We start from the raw sequence: 21,310 nt of genomic DNA on the forward strand, positions 1-21,310 counted from the left end.
GCGATAAACTGCAGTAATGATATCAATAAAAAGTTGTATTTGATATGAAAAACAGATCTGGAGTTCGTTTCAGTAATGCTCCATGTTTAGTCTGTCTCCATCTTGCACTCTCAGATCGCCAGCCCACACTCCGGAGAACATCACATTGAGAGTTCCATAAAGTTTCTCTGATTTTACCGACACCTTCACCAAACCTGCTCTGATTCTTTTCATGGCCAAACTCTCTTCACTCGCTCATTAACATTTTAGCTAAAAGAAAAGCACGCCCTCTACTGATTGTTTTGTACAATTACATTTTATAAGATTATGAAGCCTCAGGATATTTTCTGGACATATCCAATCTTTTTATGCTATACTATAAAACTGACCAAGGCTAAGTCGTACAAAGTGGTATGAAACCTTGGCAAGTAGCTGCTGTTTAAGTAAAAGGCATTACCAGTCTGGAGACACAGATGGGAGTAAAGTTGGAAGCTTCGGGTTCTATAACAGCTTATACATATCCCCAATGCACGCCACTTTTATTGCAATCTCAACCATTTATAAAGCAACGAAAACCCAAAATGACTTTCTTCATCCAATTTAATCTCAATTCCGTTACTGGCTTCCTGCAAGCCTTCTGCAATCTGTCTATGGGGAAGTCATTTTCTAACATATCTCGTAAAACGGCCTTCGCAGCCTCCTTAAAGCGGGCGTCGCCGCAGCGCCCGGAGAAACAGATGTATTTGAGGGCTTGAGCGGAGACAGACGCGGATTGGGCCCAAGTAACTGGATGCCTGTGGGACTTTCCTGTGGGATATGTGCAAATTCAATCACGAATCCTGTCACATTATGGAGATTTCCTATACTGTCTGCTTTCCCCCTAACGCGATCTCGAAAACCTGCAGGCGAAATGAAAAGGGAGAGGACATCAGACAACGGTAACGCCGGTGTTTGGTAAATCTAATTTCCTCAAAGGTGACGTGTGAAGGAATGACTTTGAAATGTTTTTTTGGACACGGGGACACTTCGAGATATCAGTTTTCATGTCTGTAAAAAGAAATTGAAAAAGCATATTATATTTTTTGTATGTTTTAGGGCCGTTGTGATTTTTGTTATTCAGCTACATAAAAGCACTGCATTTTCTGGTAAGGCCTGATGTAAAGACATGACTCCTCCTGACGGCATCCCGTTGTGGGACGGTGCCAGCACTGCATCCGATCCCTGCCATCGGAACCTCCAGCGCATTTACTCCTCCGGTCTCACATGCAAAGGCTTCAGAGTCGCACCCATCATGGTCTCGTCAGGTACTTCCTTCAGGGAGGAGACTGCGGAAAGCTCCTATACCTGAGGCACTACATTAAAATGTTAGTTGTGGTCCAGATTCACTCCTACTACTACTCCACTATTTGTCCCATCCCAATTCTTCACAGCAATGAGTTTATAGGCACTTTAACAACTTGCAGTGTCACTTTTCAGGGTCACTTTCACATAAATCCCAGCAAACTAGCCGGAAAGTTCATTAAATCGATACAGATGCTTTATGATTAGACGCACAGTGTTTTTCCCACAAATGGACACAACACGCCCCAACACTTTTGGGGCATTTTGAGTGAGACAATTAGTTGCATGACTCCACTTCCCATAGAGCCTACCTCTACCTCTACAGCAACTAGCAACACAATGACAACTAGCAACATTATCCCAACACACACACATTGAACCAGAGGGAAAGAAGAACACACACACGGTTATTAGTACGATGGACAATGACTGCGTTATATTATCTGTAACCTGCACACACACAGTTTACGACCAAAAACAAAACGCAAACAAATCCAACTGAACACACCGCGTTAGCTTACCGCGTTAGCTTACAGCACAACAATGGCCTCATCAAAAAGCAAACAGACACAATGGCACAGCGGTCACCAGCGAAAATAAACAAACTTTCAATCACCCGTCTGAAGTAACCTCTGCGGGCCTTCTGCTCAGCAAACTCGTGACCAAATCCATTTCCGTCGCTCAGTTATTTTCAATGTAGAGTTTGGCAAACTCTGAGATTTCACGCTTTGAATATACCAATACTGTTTTCTAAAACATGGTGATCTCAACTGAAAGATTCTGCAAAAAAGCAAAAATCACAAATTTTCAAAAAACACTCTTCTTTCTCAATTTGTGGGAAACTGAGTCAGCCGACTTGTGTCCCTGGAATCCACAATGGGGCACAAATGTCTGAATTTTCAATATACTATAGAAGGGCAAAGCAGAAGTCCCACTATGAAAAAAAAAAAAAAACAGGTATAGTGCCTTTAAGGCAAGACGCTGCAGGTAGGGGATATCAGTTTGAAACTTTTGCTGTAGATTACGAACATACATGAGAATATATCACAACATTTCTGTTATTGTATAAAAAATAAGACACTTGCATGTGTGCATGCACTATGCACTATGCATAGTGTGACACTATGCATACAAATTGAGAAAAGTGCCTATATTTCCGTGATGAAATGTAAATAATGGATAAACCAGGTTTAAATGTATTGTTTCATTTTGTTAATAGTTACAAAGATTTTTCAAAAGGGGATTTTGGATCTTGTTTTTTTTTTTTTTACTGTTGGAGTGATTTCCTAACAATGGCTCGCTAGTGGACAAAACGTCATAACATAAGCATCGTAAAGGGTGATTTTGGTCTATTTTTTTATTGGCATTAAAACTAAGATGTTTAGAAAAAAACTAGCTAAAACTCTCAGCAATTTCTTCATCCGCCGCATCTCGCCATAAAAACTCAAGAAATGTGGTCATCAATTCGTTTGTCTCCTTTAATTTAACATTCTTTGAAATGAGACAAGTCTGCTTCGCATTACATACTTTTGTTTCTATTTAGCCAAAGTGGCGGATGACGAAAACAACGTTCGCTGTGTGCAAAACAAAGTCTTGCGCAAAGTCCTGTAATTACAGCAGAGCAAACATGGAAGCCAAAGGAATGGTGACACGTAAATGAAGACGCGCAGCGCGAGAGGGAGAGGGAAGTGGGAAATGCCTGTTGTGTAGCAGCTGGCCCCGGCCCCCACCCCCCCTGCGCCACCCCGAGATCTGATGACTCCAACTCCCACGTCGCACCTGTTCCAGCGCCGCAACAGAAGGACTACTGAAGCCGTAGGAAAGTATCTGTGTTATTCCTATGACGGGTGCAATTATAGACTTTCATTTGTTGTTACGGGGCGAGAAGTCCACCCCCCACCCGGAGCTGACAGCACCCGCGTTTCATCAGGCCGAGCTCGGAGCGTTTATGTGAGGCGTATTGAGCCACGAGGGAGGTGCAGGCGAGTGTACAGTGGCTGGAATGACCATCAGCAAAGTCAAGCTATGGGCCACAACATTTAAGTCATATACATAAAGGGCACGTATCGTGGATTATTAGGGCTCATAAAACTGATTTAGCACTCCTCAGCTTTGATGTTTTTAATTATTATTCTGTTCCTGAGGGTTATGGGACAAAAAAGTCAAGGAGAAGACACACAAAAATATCCCCAGCACTGAGCCGGAGGATCTGATTGGCTGTCCATGAAGACACTAGAGTCTAGTGTTTTTCAAACTTTGTTGAGCCAAGGCACATTTTTTTCATTGAAATAATCACGAGGCACACCACTAGCAGAAAATGTTCTCATCAAAGTGTCTTGAATAGGAACACCGTATAGTCTCACTAGCCACAATGCCTCAATACATCACTAATTCTCTTGTCTCAAAGAAATTAACTACCTGATAAGGAAGAGTATAATATGGTTACTCTGCCGATCACTAGACAGCACAGACACTCGAAAACGGTACATTTTTTGTGGATAATCATGCATGTGTTTAAAAAAAAAACAACTAGGTGAGATTGGATAATTTCCCAAGGCACACCAGACAATATCTCACGGCACACTGGTGTGCCACGGCACAGTGGTTGAAAAACACTGCACTAGACGATGCTCGACCCGAAATGTAGACCGTTGGAGCCGGCTGCAGCCCAGTAACTAGTGGTTAGCATAGTCTCTAAAATGTTGATTTGGCAGGTCATCCCCATTAAACAACTGGACATTTCTCTCTCCATCCAGAGAGCCTCCTCGTGGCAGTTGTTGGTAACACCCATCAGATGTGGTGTCCGACGACATCACCGGATAAAAACCAGGTCCAAAACTCCTGCATTTTGACAGTTAAAAGGCAAATTCTACCATAGAATTAGTCTCTGTCTGGTTCCCTCTACTGGCATTTGGGCCCCCACGGCGGGTTGCGGGCTGCATATATTGTAAAGGACTGTGGTCTCATAAACAATGGTTTATACTTATTGTGCTGCATCAGCCTGTGTCACATGTTTCTCAAAGCGCGACATGAAGCCATTATCATTCACTCCACATTCGATGGCAGTAAGTTACTATTGTAGCCACAGCCGCCCTGGGGCAGACGTGGCTATGCTGTTTATATCCTGATATCTTATTATGTCAGTGCCCTCTGCTGGAATTCTTTCCTTTGTTTTATTTAAGCTGCCCCTAGTGGCTGTAGTGAGCAAACTGGTTATTTCTTACAGGAACAGGCCACAGTTGTTCCATACTGAGATATGTTCTTACCTGAGCTTAGACGAGTTCATACATACTTTGTGTGTGCCCGTGGAAGAGTTTGGTAGCTTCTAGCTTCACCCCCGTTTGGAACTACAGGAATACATTGGCAGAGGCCAAATGCAAACAACATCTTTGGTCATTTTGCGTGACTGAGGGCACACACAAAGACCAGACAGGTACGCATCAACTCGTCTAATCTCAGGCAAGAACATATCTCAGTATGGAAAAACCATGGCCTGTTCCTTTAAAATACAAATTCTACCATAGAATACACAGTTTATTACAACAAAGTCCTGTTTTTGTTGTTGATGCTATGGTTTGTTGTCGTTTTTTCGATCCACATACGCTATTTTCAACCTTTGTTGCGTCATGTAGTTTGTGTTGGGGCACTTTAGAATTGTTGTCAAGATCTCGGAAATGAACCTTTTTTTTAATATACATTTTATTCACAATTGCTTAAATTGTTGGTCATGTCAGGATGTTGCTACCACTTTTAACCTGCAAGTTATTTCTTCTTCAACAACTTATGTTTCAATGACACTTAATTTCATATGGAGATTTTTAATTTCCAAGATATTTCCTCTTTATTCTTTACAATATTTACCTTAGAGTTTGCGGACTGTGCTCAACATGTTCAGAACAAGAAGAAAATGAGTCTAAAATGTGACTCATCAAGCGTATGTGGACATTTTGGGGGAGCTACTCGGAAAGGGCCGGAGAGCTACTGATAACTCGATTTACTAAAGATGCCCGACTAAACGTTTACAACAAAACGCCTCCTGTTGAGAGAAGAGCCCCCCTCTCGGAGCTGCCTGACACCGCTCGCCTTGTCATCGCGCCGAGCTATGAGCGTTTATGTGGGGGCATATTTCAGTTTTATGTCCCGATGAAAGCGCGGCTGGAAGGCACTCATTTCCGATCTTTTAAGCCGCGCCGTTAGATGACGAATGGACTTTTAAAGGGGGCTAATGCAGAGGCAGAGCCCACTCACTCACGGCGCGCCTGCCCTGGAGTCCATCTCCCTGACAGTGGAGGTAATAGTGCTCATCCGTCTGAAATGCGTGCGCCGCTGGAACAACAGGAGCCCGGGGCAGCCGCTCGTGCGCACAAACGCGCCATTCTTTCCTCCATTAGGACTGATTGGTGTTTGACTTGACGCCATCAGTGTTTCCGTAAGAATGATCTTTTAAAAGGCTCCTCTCCGGGGAGTGCGGATGAATGAAATGGAACTTCAGAGCCCTTTAGATTAGAAGCATGAGGCTGTTGCAGTAAAGCAGATTACACCCATTTTTTTTGTCCCTAATATGATATAGTAGAAGTATGTCCTTGGTTCTCCTATAAAAGGCGCTGCATTCCTACGCTCTCCCCAGTCTCTGACCAGTGACCCCTGATGTCACCCACTGGTCAGGAACCGAGCATAGCTGTGAGGAGCACTCTACGTATGGCAAAAAGTGTTGCAGACATAGGGTGTTTACATGCGCTCCAGTATCAGGGGTATTAGTCATATTCTGGTTATGACAGTATTCTGGATGATGATGTTCACATGTGTCAGAGAAACCATGACCCTGTTTACATGAGCACGTACAGTGTTCTGGATATTTAGGCTCCGGAGTGAGGCGGAGCTAATGACAAATGTGGTGAGGAGCCAAACACTTCAGCAATGCGGCCAACACATGGCTTTTAACACAGGGACAAGAACTATCCAAGGAAGCACTCAACACTGTAGATCACTGCAGTGAGTGACACATGTGAGAAAGAAATACACTCCAGGTTTGTGCAGTACCACAAAGTGACGGTTTAGTCCGAGAGCGTCACTTACAGATGATGAAAACACTGACCAGCCTCGATTCAGCCCTGCTCCGTCATGCAGCAGACATTTGGTCTACGGACGCTCCCGTAACAAGTCGCGTGGTGTATTTTGAGAAGCGCAAACTTCATTTCAACCTGGATAGACTCAAACAGACACAAGCAGTAATTAGGAAGATTTATTGACATGTATGTTAGTTTTTATTTCCACCAACACCAGTGTCCAGGCTCCAGGGAAGATTCTGGCAATCGTGTATCATCGCCGTGCAACTCTTCATTCAATCTTCTGCCAAGTCCCAGTTTGCAGCCAACACAACAGTGGTGGGTCTCATCAGCAACAGAGACCAGCCAGTCTATAGTCTACTATATAGAGCCCCTCTCCCCTCTATTAAGGAGATGTACTCCACCCGGCTCACCCGCAAAGGGGACCCTACACACCCATCACACAGTCTCTTCAAGGTAATGCCTTCAGGGAGGAGACTGCGGAATCTACGGGTCAGTTCCAGTCGACTGAGAAACAGTTTCGTACACAGGGCCATCGGGAAGCTGAACTCCCAAACCCCCTTCCTCCCCCTCCACAATCAAGAATGAGAGAAACATAATTTCAAACCATTCTCATGGTTTGACAAATAAAAAGATCTTGAATCATGGTTCGTGGTCATTCAATAAAACTTTCTTCATGCCTTTCTGTCTCTGTGAGTCTTTTCAGGTTGAATTGCACATCTTCTCTGCACCAAGAACAACCGCAGAGTGTTTCCGTACGTAATGCGAGTTTCATGCTGGAGCGACAGTTCTTCGTTTAGGTTATCCCTAAACGAAGCACAAATCATCTTGATGTATTCTGCCGGGATTTTTCCTTCGTCACTTTCTTTTTTATTTATTTACATAAAACCCATCTCTTCAAAGTACTCTTAATTGAAATAAAGAACTCCATGACTCATTAGAAGACTGTTCCCTTCATCACATGCTTCGCCAGTCACCTGCGTCATCCAAAAGAAAGTATTTTGTTGTTTTTTTGGTATGAATGTGAACCGAATGAGTTGAGAATTGCAACACTGTACAACTTTTGGGCCCAATTGATCCACTCTACCGGACTAACAGGTGTGACTAACTTGTTAACCCTGTAGTTTAGACAGTTACAAATCTGTTCTGAACTGCATGTCTTTTTTGCATTAGTTTGGAAGTTCTGCACGTGTTTAAAGCGCACGCTGACCTGAACCTCATCAGTAAAATACAAATTGCAAATCTAGTCGCTATGCCGATCCTTGTCAGAGAAGCCGTTTTCCCCAGACTGTCCTGTTGTCGGCCTCTCATCGCTCAGCCTGCGCCTCTGCCGGTGGTCGTGTGTGAAAAACCCGTTTGACGGAGTGCTGATGTCTGCCGTTTGTTTGCACAGGTCATGTCCAGACGTCGCTGTGTGTGTGTACCTTTCATTTTGGCCCCACCAACAATATTTTCTCTCGTGTTAGAAGGCCGTGTCAGTGTCCTCCGCTGTGCAGGACGGGAGCAGATCTCTCTGCAACCGCTCCGACAAGACCCCTGCCTGCTAACTCGCCATACGCCGGACTTTTGTTTGTTTTACTGGAAATGAAGCGGAAATGCAAGTAATATGCGCTGTGAAAGGAAGGTTCAATGGCTTAAATGAAGTAGTCTTGAGTAGTTTTGCTTGACCCTGCGATCTCAAACTCTTATATATACACTCCACAAAACATATTGACAATCCCCGATAATCATTTTGACTTTAGGAAACATGTTCAGCTGAAGGCTTGTCTGAAAGTTTCTGTAAATGTCCTTTCAGTTTTAGATACTTTTGGGTGTAGAAGTTGCCCAAAGCGTCGATGTATCCAAATTTTCACAATGCACTATGCACATGAGTGACACGCGACGTCCGAGTGCGATCTCCGGTCCTTCCTCAATCACAGACAGCGAGATCGTTTTTTTGAGTGGCTCGTTAAAACTCCTAATGATATTTTAACTTTTATTCAGCATTATCCATTAGCTTCAAGACAAAAACACCTACAGTGATGAGCACGGAAGTTTGCAATGTTTTTCACTTGAAGCTTGTGACTGTCCACCAGTAACTCACTGCCTGCCATGGAATCGAGCTTTTTTTGTTTGTTTGTTTTTTGGACAAGACACTGCTACGAACTCATTGGGAAATAATGGGACAGAAAGAGGAGAAGTCACCTGACGCTCGCATTGTTCAGTCGAAGCGGGAAAAAAAAGAAAAAAAAAACGGCACTCGCAGCTAGCGTTAGCATATGTAGCACAGAACTAATATTACTGTCACTACCCTGGCCGTCCCGGAGGCACAATCTGTCCGGAAGTGGGCTATACTTATGGGCTATACTTATTGTTTTAAACATTACTTTTAATTATAACGTTGATTTAGTTGATTTCAATTAATATTTCAAATGCCAAAATTGGGCAAAAACAAAATGTTGACAAGAATACTTTTTTGTACTGCTAGCATTAGCATCGGCAGTGAATGCCCTGACGCATTCAAGTGACTCAGTGAAATGTGAACATTTAAGGAGCTCAGTATTAATGCATAACTTAAGTCTTTCTGCTCTTTTTTTGACTTCTCTGTCCCTTATGGTGCTTTGTGATTTATCTATGCTCACCACAATGTGTGAAAAATGCATCATTTATTTGTTTCCAGGTGAGAGCAAACTGACCCAAAACAGTAAAATGGCAAAAAATAATGAATTTTAGTTTAAAAATAACTTTATTTTAGTTTGTTTAAATGATTAACTCCTCTTAATTCTGAGCCTATGCTGCGTGTTCATGTTACATTTCTTGTTTCCTCAACCTTACTCCTGCATATCACTTTAAGGGCTTCAATTTGTGACAATTTGCCCTACCTGAGGCTCCTTAAATATTAATCAGCAATATCATCAAATGTTCGCATTTCACCCATTGAACTATATTTTACCTCGTCCTCCGGGACGGCCAGGGTAGTGACAGTTACCACCATGGTTAGAATTCTTGGTAATGTATTTATGGTCTTGTTCAATCCACTTTGCTCCTCTCCATGTCTTTATATTTATATAGTAGTAAAATATAATAATAATAATAAAGTAATGGAGTAATGGGTTTTCCCCTGTGGCAGCTTCGAACATGACCTTGTATAGACGATTTCAAAGCATTAGTTCTGATTTGTTGATGTCTGTAGAAACCCTGGTTGGACCTTTTTGCTGTGAGGCTGGTTCGGGTCCTTAAAGACGAAGCAGGCAGTAAGTGATTGACTAATGTATGAGTCAAACAGTAGTCTTTGATGGAGCAGAGGGTCCCTTGCTGAAAGGGGGTCAGGGCTGCAGGGCTCTGGAGCAGCAGGAGCCGCAGAGGAGGACCCCAGTTTCGCACAGCCGTGGCGTTTACACAGGTGGCCGTCATATGCTCCGCTAAAGTCCGCCCCAGCGGCCCGCACGCAGTAAAGCAAACGCACGGGGGAGGCCTGCGGTATTTTCAATCCGATTTTATCAAAAGTGGCTAAAGTGGCGGAGCGAAAACGCAATTCCACTGTGTCAACTTTTGGAAGGGTCTCAAGTGTCGGGCAGGTTCCAAAACTGCCCGTCAATAAGGCGGGTGTTTTTATTGGCAGCTATTCTGGTGTGAGGGGGCTGTAAGGTTTTACTGTGGAGATGGGGGGGGGTCACAGCATGGTTTAAGAGTCAACCGACCTTTAGTGTTTATTGATCTCGCAGTAGGAACATAGAGTGGATCAGTTAAGTCACTTTTTCAGTCGACCACTTTGTGATACAAGCAATAAATCTGGCTTAAACACAAGTTGGTCTTTATTACCAGCTGAGTATCTGAGTTTCTGCCAATATCCAATATTAGCCGATACCAAGAGACTTTCTTAAAAGTGTCTTTCTCTGAGTGAAAAAGTGAATGGTCCTCTTTTCTCTTTAAGATCAATAAAGTCCTATCTTTTCTTATGTTACAGATTAATAAACTAATGGAAAACAAGGATCACTTATTTGGCTATATGACTGGCTCTTAGGTTGCTTTAATAAAAATAAAGTAATCTGATCATTACAACTTTATTAAACTTTATTTATTTCATTAAAATATGTTCAGATCAGTTATTCTTTCACAGCATTTCATAAACTAAAATACAAACACTAATTTTATTGGGCTCCTTTCGGTAATTCTAGATTCGGACCCAGTCTTGATTAGTTCTTGTTAGCGTTAGCATACTGTTGCTAGCCGCAGCATTTTAAGTGCTGATCAAAAATACATTTGCGGAAGTTAAAACTGACTCCGCAACTGAGTTCTCAGTGTGTTGATAATGATGAAGTCAGCAAAAGTTGTGTTTTGAAAACAGTGAGAGCCAAAACTGGTATCGGTTTAGTATCGGATAGTCATCGCCGATACCCAATATTGTATTTTTTCCAGTATCAGCTCCGACATCCAATACCAGTATCGGATTGGTGCCTAAATAGAATACCAGTAAAGCACTTGCTGTTCTGGTGTGATTCATTGGGTTTACTGCAAAACAATCTCACAAAAAATATTTGGAAACAAAGCTATACAACGTATATATAGAGCCTGACCGATATGGATTTTAGGGGACCGATACCAGTCCAATACCAATAGTTTTGGCCAAGTTTAAAAATGTCTCGATCCTGTGTATGAAGCTTCTAAAGTGTCAGTGTTGAACTGTGACAGCAGGGGGCGCTGTATGAGAGGCATAGGGTGGATTTATACTTGTGAGAGGGCGTCGCTTATAAAAAGAGAGGAGGTCGACTGAGGCGTGGCTTATTACTGCATCTCCGATATCAAAACCTGGATGGACAATAACTTTCTCAAACTCAACAGCAATAAAACAGAACTCCTCATCACCGGCCCCAAATCTCTCCTCCCCTCTGTCCAGAACTTAACCCTCCTCATCGACGGTCACAATGTCACCCCCTCCCCCTCTGTACGCAACCTCGGCATCACAATGGACTCCACCCTCTCATACCAAACACACATTAACCACATCACTAAAACATCCTTCTTCCACCTCCGCCCCTCCCTTACCCAGTCTACAACTCAAATCCACATATTCATCACTTCCAGACTCCACTTCTGCAATAGCCTCCTCTACGGACTTCCCACCACTCACCTCCAAACACTGCAATACATCCAGAACTCTGCTGCCCTTTTCTGAAAGAGTAAAACCCAGACAGCATTCTTACCATTTTCAGAAACCTATCCGTTACCTAGAGAAAAAATGGGATATCTTCATTTGACCCATCCTTCAACCAGTACCTCGGAAAGTAACAGGTGGAAGAAACAGGTGCACAGTGAACCAACCACAGAAACGTCACACGCTTTGACCCTAAGTAGTCTTCATCTGCTGTGGATTTAGGCTGATGAGGAAAGATCAGATCACTCCAAAACAAACTTTCAAAGACAATAGAATGGAATTGAACCAGAGACCACAATTCCAACATTTTCTCCTGAGCTACTTTCTGTGTCATGTCTATCCCGGTATATAATCTAGTTACAGAGATGCCTGTACGGCGTCATATGGAGTCGTTTGTCGGCGAAAGCCCATAATCCTGTTTACACACGGCCCACGGTGTTGTCCATGCCACAGATTCCAGGGCGGAGCCTGCTGAGATGGGACCGTTCAGGGGCGTGTCTGCAGCTGACGTGTTTCCAGAGACAGTTGTGCACATGCTGCGACGGTCCCGGAGCATACAACTCCATTCATTCCACATGGAGTATTTCTATAAATGTTTTTTTGCTCCAGGAGTATTACGGATGACAGCAGTGGAAAATATCCCAGCTTAGTTCAAAGCGGGACACTGCAGATTCATTAAGTGATAGAGCCAGGTTTAAATGTTTTTTTCTGGTTCAAAGCTTTAAGTGCACATGACAAGTCATATTTTGGAGTCCCAGAGTGGAAAGATCTCAAAACGATGTTTACGTGGCTCCGTTGTTACAACGTCTCCGCAACTTTTACTAAAACGATGACATCACAGCTCCAGAGTGGTGTCTGTGATCCATAATCTACTGACCTTATAATGAGTTTTACTCATGGATCTATGATGGTTTTACTCCGCTCCTTTTTGCTCCACTGCCGTCCACAAGCCACAGGTGAGCGTCACAGCGCCTCAAACAGGCCTGGAAGACGAATTGTGCCGTTTTCACAGACCTGAGGTAAAAAAAATTGCCAAACTAGAGAAAACTGGGTACAATCTTTAGCAAAAATCTTAAACATAATTGTGTTAACTATGTTATAGCAAAAATTGTGTCTAACGTGTCATATGTACTTCAAGAATACATCAGGCAGCACCCAAAGTATTCAGTTAGATCCAAGACTGGAAAGTTTAGGAGTGTGTATGAACTACTAAGAATCTCCATGTTGTTGCATGAGTGGAAACAAAACCTAATTTGGAGAAAAGTTGTGTAACATCTGCACATGTCAAATCAAAACTTCTGAAAAACAAAGTTGGTAAGGGAGAAAACCAGTGAAAAATCGCAACATTAACCACTGCATGCACTGTAATAAATTAAAAAGTAGAGTCAACTTAAAAAAGTAAAGCAACTGGCTTCAAAGCTTTTTTGAGTTCACTCAACTTTTAAGGTATTTGTTGAGCCAAATCTTACGTTGAAGTTGGTAAAAATACCTGGTTTCTTTTACGCCTACTTTTTTTTATCATGATAATGTTTTCCTCTGCTGTGTCTCGCATTAAATAAATAGCTTAAAAGTGCTTGAAGTAAAACCATATCTGCTGATTGTGAGTAGGTTTGGACGGTCTTGAGATAAGAGCAAATGGGACAAGCATTAATTTGCTTAAAAAAAGACAAAACACTTGCAATGAGACAAAAAAAGGCAAGAAAATCATTCTTGTGACATTGGCAATCAGTATTGCTTGTATGTAAACCTGTTTCCCTGCATCTTGGCCAGGACACTGTTGAAAAAGAGATTTTTAATCTCAATGAGTTTTATCCTGGAACTTGAATATTTAAAGTAATTTTTTACCTACGCGAGATGGCAGTTTTTTCCTGAACATGAATGAAACATTTCTTAAAGGAACAGGCCACCGTTTTTCAATACTGAGATATGTTCTCACCTGAGCTTAGACGAGTTGATACGTGCCTGTCTGGTCTTTGTGCCCGTGGAAGAGCTTGGTAGCTTCCAACTTCACCCCAGTTTGGAGCTATCAGAAAATATGCTGGGAGAGGCCAAATGCTAACAACATGTTTGTTTGTTTGCGTGACTGAGGGCACACACAACGACCAAACCGGTACGTATCAACTCGTCTAAGCTCAGGAAAGAACATATCTCAGTATGGAAAAATGGTGGCCTGTTCCTTTAAGGCATCATCTTACTTCAGCACAGTTCTGGCCAGTTGCTGAGCAATAGCAATTCCAGGCAATAAAATGAAATTCTGTTTATGTTTTATTCCTTTTATAGCTATAAACTCATTAAAATACATGTGATTTAAAAAAATGATTATTAGCAATACACCAATATAATTAAATCGGCACATCCATGATTGTGCCTGAAAATATCAGTTTGGCTGAATGGTCTTGCTGATGCCATTATTGGACCTCCTGTAAATGTGGAAAGAGGTTCATGTAGCATTTCCCATTGACACACGCTGTGAATCTCTCCAAACGCGTCTGCCAAACTTCCACTCCACCATCTTCTCCTCAGCTGAGCGGAGACCCCGTCATCCATGGAGCCCGTTTTGGCCCGTGCCGTTGATAGAGCTCCGAGGACGTTCGGGGGGGTTATGGGCCCGCGGTGGGTAATGAGGAAAGCAGCCGGGGCGGTCACAGACAGTGGAAGGCAGGAATGGGTCATACACCGGTCTAAAGTGATATGTGGAAGCGACCGTCCGCCCCCTCCCCATTCATCATCACGCAGACGGTCACGCCGGCTACAGGTGCGTCTGCGCTGCTGCGAGGCGGGAGCGCGTGCATCTATGTGAGGCGACGCCGGTGATTTACACTCGTGCTCCGGCGCAGGGGGAGACGAGAGGAGCCTCGGGTGGTGCGTAAGTCACACTGACTGGCAGAGTGACGGGTGAGTGTGGTCAAAAACTGGGATGTTGGGAATTTGGGCTGCGTAATAATCGCAAATGAAAGCAAGCTGATGCAATATGAAGGAAAACAACCAAATTCTGAGTCTCCATGTGGTCTTGTTCTGCAGAACCTCCGAGCCTTTGTAGATGAGCTGGAGGTCGACAGATTATTTCAAGATGTCAGAAATAATGAAGCTTATATTTGTTATTTGTATTTTAAAACAATATTTCTTTGTAATTACAACAAACGATATAAACAACTAAAACCTCAAGTATTTTGAGGTTTGGGTCTTGTAGAGTTTGGGAAGCTTTGGTTTGGACGACTTCAAACATGTTCTGCAGAGTTCACTCAGTACTCCACCTACTGAGGGAAAACTATTCCAGGAGTAAAGCTGAGGGCAGCTTTAAGTAGAGCTTTAAGAATATGTACTCAAGTTACAAATATGTTTTACTTTAGTTCATGGTGTTTTATTGTAAATAGTCTTATTGTGTTATTTGTACTTATTTAAATGTCTATAGTCTTTAGGGACCAGGTCGGCGAATGATCAGTTAGCTCTGGCCTATGACGGTTACAGTAACAATGCTTTAGTTTGTTTGTTTTTTATGTTTTGTTTCATTTCATTCATTCAAATGTGACATCATACAATTACAACAAAACCGCCAAGCCAATATGGTATGAATGAAAAGAAGCAGCAGAAGAACAAGTCCTATGATATCTGCCCCTTTGTTACTTCACACATATGTTTACTGTCTTATATATATTGACAGTATTTACAGATGTTTTTGTATTCTATCTTTAGTTATTTACAACATATAAAATACAGAACCTTCGTATTCATGAATGTTTACAAATGGTCAAGAAGAAACATCGTATTCATGTTTGTTCAAATCAAACATCCCACATTCATACTTCTTTAACAGAAGTTTTATGAACTCCAGGAGAGATTCTGACTTTTATCAATTCAATTTATCGAGTTTATTCCATAAACTGATTCCTTGTGCCATTGCTTTAGAATTGACCCTGGGTTTTTTAAAGATGTCTGTTCCTTTCAGATAATTGTGACTTTCTCTTTTCTCAAACTTTTCTTGGATTTTCACTGGCAATATTTTTGTATTTGATTTATACGAAACCTGAAGGATATTATAGTCAACTATATCCTCAAATTTGAGCAACTTACCTTTAAGAAATAGTGGATTTGATGGATCTCTATATCTAATATTATGTATTGTTTTCAGAGCCCGAACAGTGGCTGTATATGCGTTTTACAGGTTGAGCCCCAAATGTCCACACAGTAAGTTAAATATGACATAATCATTGTGTTGTGGGGATTGATTTAGAGAAAATTGGACTTTATGTAACACCACATTTAGCTCGATCCCTATCAAATACATACTTTTGCTCCATTTGAAAAGAAAAAAAAACATTTGTACTCCGCTACATTTCAATAAAATCTTGACACTAGGGCTGGGGGGCGGGGCGACAGCGCGCAGATGGTAGAGCGGGTCGTCTCGTGATTGGAAAGTCGGGGGTTTGAATCCCACCTCCTGGAAGTGTACACTGTCGTTATGTCCTTGGGCAAGAAGCTTCACCCACATTGCCCCCAGTGTCTGCGTACATTGGTGTATGAATGGGAGCATGAATGGGTGAGTGGATCCTTGCTGTAAAGCGCTTTGAGTGCCTAATGTAGGTGGAAAAACTAAGATAAGTTGAGACCATTTACCATTTACTGTGAAGGTGCAAGTAGATGACGTTACGATGTCACTCTAAAACAGTTGGTGGCAGCAGATGTACATTCAATGCTCATGACGGGGCCGAAAACCTTCGTATCATCGTTCATGTGTTGCCACAGCAAAGTATTAATGTTCAACACTTTAATGGATTTGATTCCCCCACAGCCTACAACGCTGAGTAGAAATGGTTCCATGAGGCCAGACACTCACCAGTAGGCCTCATAATATAAATATGCCTAAAGATAGACTGTATAGACTGTGACACGTTACATGTCTCAGAAACAACGCCATGGCTACAAAACTCTGTGAAATGTGAAATGTTTGAAACAAGGCAGTTCTTTATCCACCATGATATGTTTTTTCTTCATGTTATACATTCATGGCTAGGGCTGTGCAATTAATCGAAATTCGATTACGATTTCGATTACAACAGTAAACTATTACAAAATTAGCATAATCGCAAAAAATCGATTCTTATTTTTTTTTTGATATTTTTTTTTTCAATTTTTGATTTTTTTTTCAATATTTTTTTTATTTTTTATATATATATATATTTTTACATTTTTTTTCCTAATTTTTGGATTTTTGTCACTTTTTAAATGGATTTTTGTCTTTTTTAAATGGATTTTTGTCTTTTTTTGCTGGATTTTTGTCAATTTTTTGATGGATTTTTGTCACTTTTTTGATGGATTTTTGTATTTTTTTGCTGGATTTTTGTCATTTTTTTGCTGGATTTTTGTCATTTTTTGATGGATTTTTGTCATTTTTTTATGGATTTTTGTCACTTTTTTGATTGATTTTTGTCATTTTTTTGATGGATTTTTGTATTTTTTTGATGGATTTTTTTTGGCATTTTTTTGATGGATGTTTGTCACTTTTTTGATTGATTTTTGTCACTTTTTTGATGGATTTTTGTCACTTTTTTGATGGATTTTTGTCACTTTTTTGCTGGATTTTTTTAAAGGCAACAAATAATCGTTTTGAATAATCGTGATTTCAATTATGACAAAAATAATCGTGATTATTATTTTTTCAATAATCGAGCAGCCCTATTCATGGCTACTGGTTTTGTGAGGGCTAAACGCTGCCACCGAAATGCCGATCGAAGAAATGAACCTCCAGAATAAAGGCACCAATACTTCAGCTACACACAACAAAACAAAACAAAGGATGCCACTGAGGAAGAGGAGCTGACTTTGAGGCTTGCGTGACACAAATTTGTAAAATATATGACTCGCTAATTAAATCCAAACACTCCCAAAGGGGCAAACGGAAAAAGTGCTGCTTTGGTGACTCAGAAACTCAGCGTCCCCTTTTGGATTTGCGCAAAAAGGAATATGTCACAAAATATTGTGTTCAGAAACTATGAGCCATGCACTGGGCGTCTCCGTGCAGAAGCTCAGATGTTGTTGGCGTCCTCCTGTCCCGGAGCCGGCCTGGGGTGAACCCTTCAAGTGTCACAGGCCGCATTTGTCGTCGTCTTATCAAAGAATGTTAAAGGGAAGAGCTTGAACTTTGAGGAGTGTGAATGGGAGCTGACCTGCTCACCCCGAATCTCCGACTTGTCACAATGTTTACAGTTGCCCTAAGTCAGATGAATGATCCGACAGCTGAGAGGAGTAAAGACCAAGGGGTTTCAGAAACTTCAATGACAGCCAGGAATTTTCTCAAGGACGTAATCATAGAGTAGATCAGGGGGGGGGGGGTCCAAGCTATGGTCCAGAAGCGAATACAAATGTTTGAGATTAGATAGACAACCTTTATTTCTCTCCACGGGGGAAATGAGGATCAACGAGTGCATGGTATGGCATGTACGGTTCAGAGAGACACTGCACATGCAAACACACGCAAGACAAATAACAAATGGATCTGCATGTTGCCTCTGTACTCATGAACAACTTGATGGCTTGAGGTATAAAAGAGATCTTTGCTCTGTTCCTTAAAGTGACAGTCTTAGTAAGTTTTTACAAATGTAATAGATTGCATATTATAATGGACTCTTTTCTGAAGTCCCTCGCTTTGCTGACCTAAGCAGAATCATCACTATGACCAGTGAGACCAGCTTTCCTGTGAACCGGCCCGACTTGATAGTATACTTTTAACCTTCTCTCCCTCCTCATTTTGCACTCTTACAGACAATCACTCTTTTTTCCAGAGAGCAGCAATTATTAGCGCGGTCCCAAGGACAAGATGTTGGTGTAAGTCTTTAGGATAGTCTTATATTGTGGCACTTGGTCTCATAGTAACTCTGGTATGAGTGAGAAAACGCTGATAGATGTGTACGGTCTAATAATAAACCTGGTGCACTGAATGTTTGAGCCCTGCCCCTCTGAAACTCTGCACGGCCCTGCAGTTTAGTGTTTTAAGTCCTGCCATTCAACATAGTTCACATTTGGATAACAAAGTGAGCTTGTTATCATTTTGTGCTTTCAAAATTGAGCCCTACTAAAGAAAACAGTGTGCAGTGTTTAGGGAGGTGTCGAGAACAGTGTAATCCGTTGAGGAAAACTAATGTTCTCTTGTTAAATACACTCATATGGATTACTGTGTTTGCTTCATTCACGCAGTTTTGAGTAATCCCCTTCTTTTAGGTTGTGTCTTCGACTGCTAAAATGTTCCGATCTGTATTTAAGCAGTCATTTTCACACATTTTAGTCACGCAGCATTCTCTTGTTTACATATCAGATTTGGGGCCCTAAAACTGCAATCCAAGCTATTTCAAATGGGCTTTCCCATGTTATTTGAAATGATAAAACTTCAATTACTAATCCTAAAGTATACAAGGGATTGTTTTTGAGCACAATTATGTTTGATATGTTCACATTAACTTCCAATTTATTCACTTTAAAGGAACAGGCCACGGTTTTTACATAGTGAGATATGTTCTTACCTGAGCTTAGACGAGTTGATGTGTACCTGTCTGGTCTTTTGTGTGTGCGCTAAATGATCAAAGATGTTGTTAGCATTTGGCCTCTCCCAATGCATTCCTATAGCTCCAAGTTAGAAGTTAGAAGCGACCACGCTCTTCCGCGGAAACACACAAAGACCAGACAGGTACGTATCAACTCATCTAAGTTCAGGAAGATATCACAGTCTGGATTAACTGTGTGCCCTCAGTCACACAAAACGACCAAAGATGTTGTTAGCATTTGGCCTCTCCCAGTATATTCCTATAGCGCCAAACGGGGTGAAGTTAGAAGCTACCAAGCTCTTCCACGGGCACACAAAGACCAGACAGGTACATATCAACTCGTCTAAGCTCAGGTAAGAACACATCTCAGTATGGAAAAATGGTGGCCTGTTCCTTTAAAGTCTTTTAGAACTTTCACACCACTTCGACGTAGTTGTTGCGTGCAATCATTTATGGACATGTTATTGTTTCCTGCTTCTTTCTTCTAACTCCAAAAATCTCAAAAAAGAACTTTTTTTTTAAATATAGAACACTACTTCCAACCTCAAACATCCACAAAAGCTCTTCACTTTGAAATGTTTTAACAATACAAGACACCAAACAGCCACCGTTTGTCTAATTGTCTAAAGACTTGGCCACAGTGCTCCTACACTTTGCATACCACTTTCAGCCGGCCCAGACCAGAGCTGACCGGCAATTGGCCACCACAAGATGTCACCAAATCCAGTAAAGTAGCTCGAAAAAACAACTCTTCAAAGAGCCCCAGGAAGCTTTTAAACCCAAGCCTTTTGGCGTTGACGCCTGCTCCGTGTCTGCCCCCGGCCTCTGTAACCTCCTCCATGCTTGTTTACCACGTCATGCTAGCTTAATTACTGGGAGAAGCAACTCAACAAAAGCCAGGTCAAGGCTGCTCCGGGTCCGGGAGGAAGCCTGGGTGTAAACATTGAGGTTTTTGACATCAATCAAATCAACACTTGTAGCCAATGGGGCCGCATGTTTCCAGGGGGAAAAAATGGTGGAGTCTGGTCTGTTTTGCACCACAACAATCCTTTCTTTAACTTCGTCCTGCGCAAGAAGCGAGAAGGGTAAAATAATCCATTGGCTGTGGCTGTCAAGGCTCCTTTGTGACCGCTAATTGGATAATGGCTCTCCAGACGTGGCATTCTGACGGGTCACCACATAAAAAAGGGAACGGATTGAAAGAATTGTTACAGCTGTGCAAGAAATGGAACACATTTCTTAGTCAAATCGCAATTTGAAAAATGAAATTGTAGCATAGAATCTCATCGTCGGAACAGGGTTGAAGGAATTGAGGACATTTAGTTTCTTCTTGCTCTTGGGTGGAATGAAAACCCACAACCTTTGTATTGGGGGGCAAATGGAACCTTAACCCACCAAACCTATCCAGGGAAGGACCTTTGTTACCCACACAAAAACATAGATGTTCTCCTTTTTTAAGATTTCTAAAGTGCATTAACAAACTGCAGGTACTGTCTCAAAGTGATGTACAATCCAGAAGTGGCTATTCTGATCCTTAGAGGTAGCCTGGTTTTACCATACCCCTCGTACTCATTTAGTTTCGTACTGAGGGTCTGGACCTTCACAATTGAGCTCCGTTACAGGTGGAAGGGCTAAACTCTTTTAAAACGATTGGATCTGATTTTTGCTAGAGTTTGACATATGTAATGTGTGAGTGAGTGAAGCAGCTATCAAAACTCTTTGGGGCGTTCCTTGCGTATTCCAAGGCTTCAGTTTCAATTTCTGGATATTTGGGAGCCGAGCCAGAACATTTTGAAGCGCTTCCATTGCTTTCGTATCGTCACCTACGACACCCGCCTCCCCCGCTCGCTGAATGGCAGGTTGATATTCAACCGATGTAACGCGCCCACTGAGATCAGACCCAGACGTACATGTTGGGAAATTATAATTGACTTGAGTTTACGGATGGCCAGGCTAGCTTAGAGGGACAGATATTCACAATTTAAGGCCAGCTATGGCAAACGCTCTGTCACCTCTGATTTTGCCTCGTAAACAGTGTAACAGACATCTAATAATAATAATAATAATAGTAATGTAGTAGTCAGAGGACATCGGTGCTCCAAATAGAACATTTCTGATGGATAAGGTGGCCACCTCTTCCTCTATGCTTTGTTTCCTCAGTGTACTGCTCATTGCAGTGTTCATTGCACTCAACAGAGTACATTGCTCTGTTTATGACAGGGGTATTGTCCTTTAGGAACCTCTACCCCTGACGC

The sequence above is a fragment of the Gobius niger genome (genome assembly GCF_951799975.1).
Source record: "Gobius niger genome assembly, chromosome: 12".
NCBI lineage: Eukaryota > Metazoa > Chordata > Actinopteri > Gobiiformes > Gobiidae > Gobius > Gobius niger.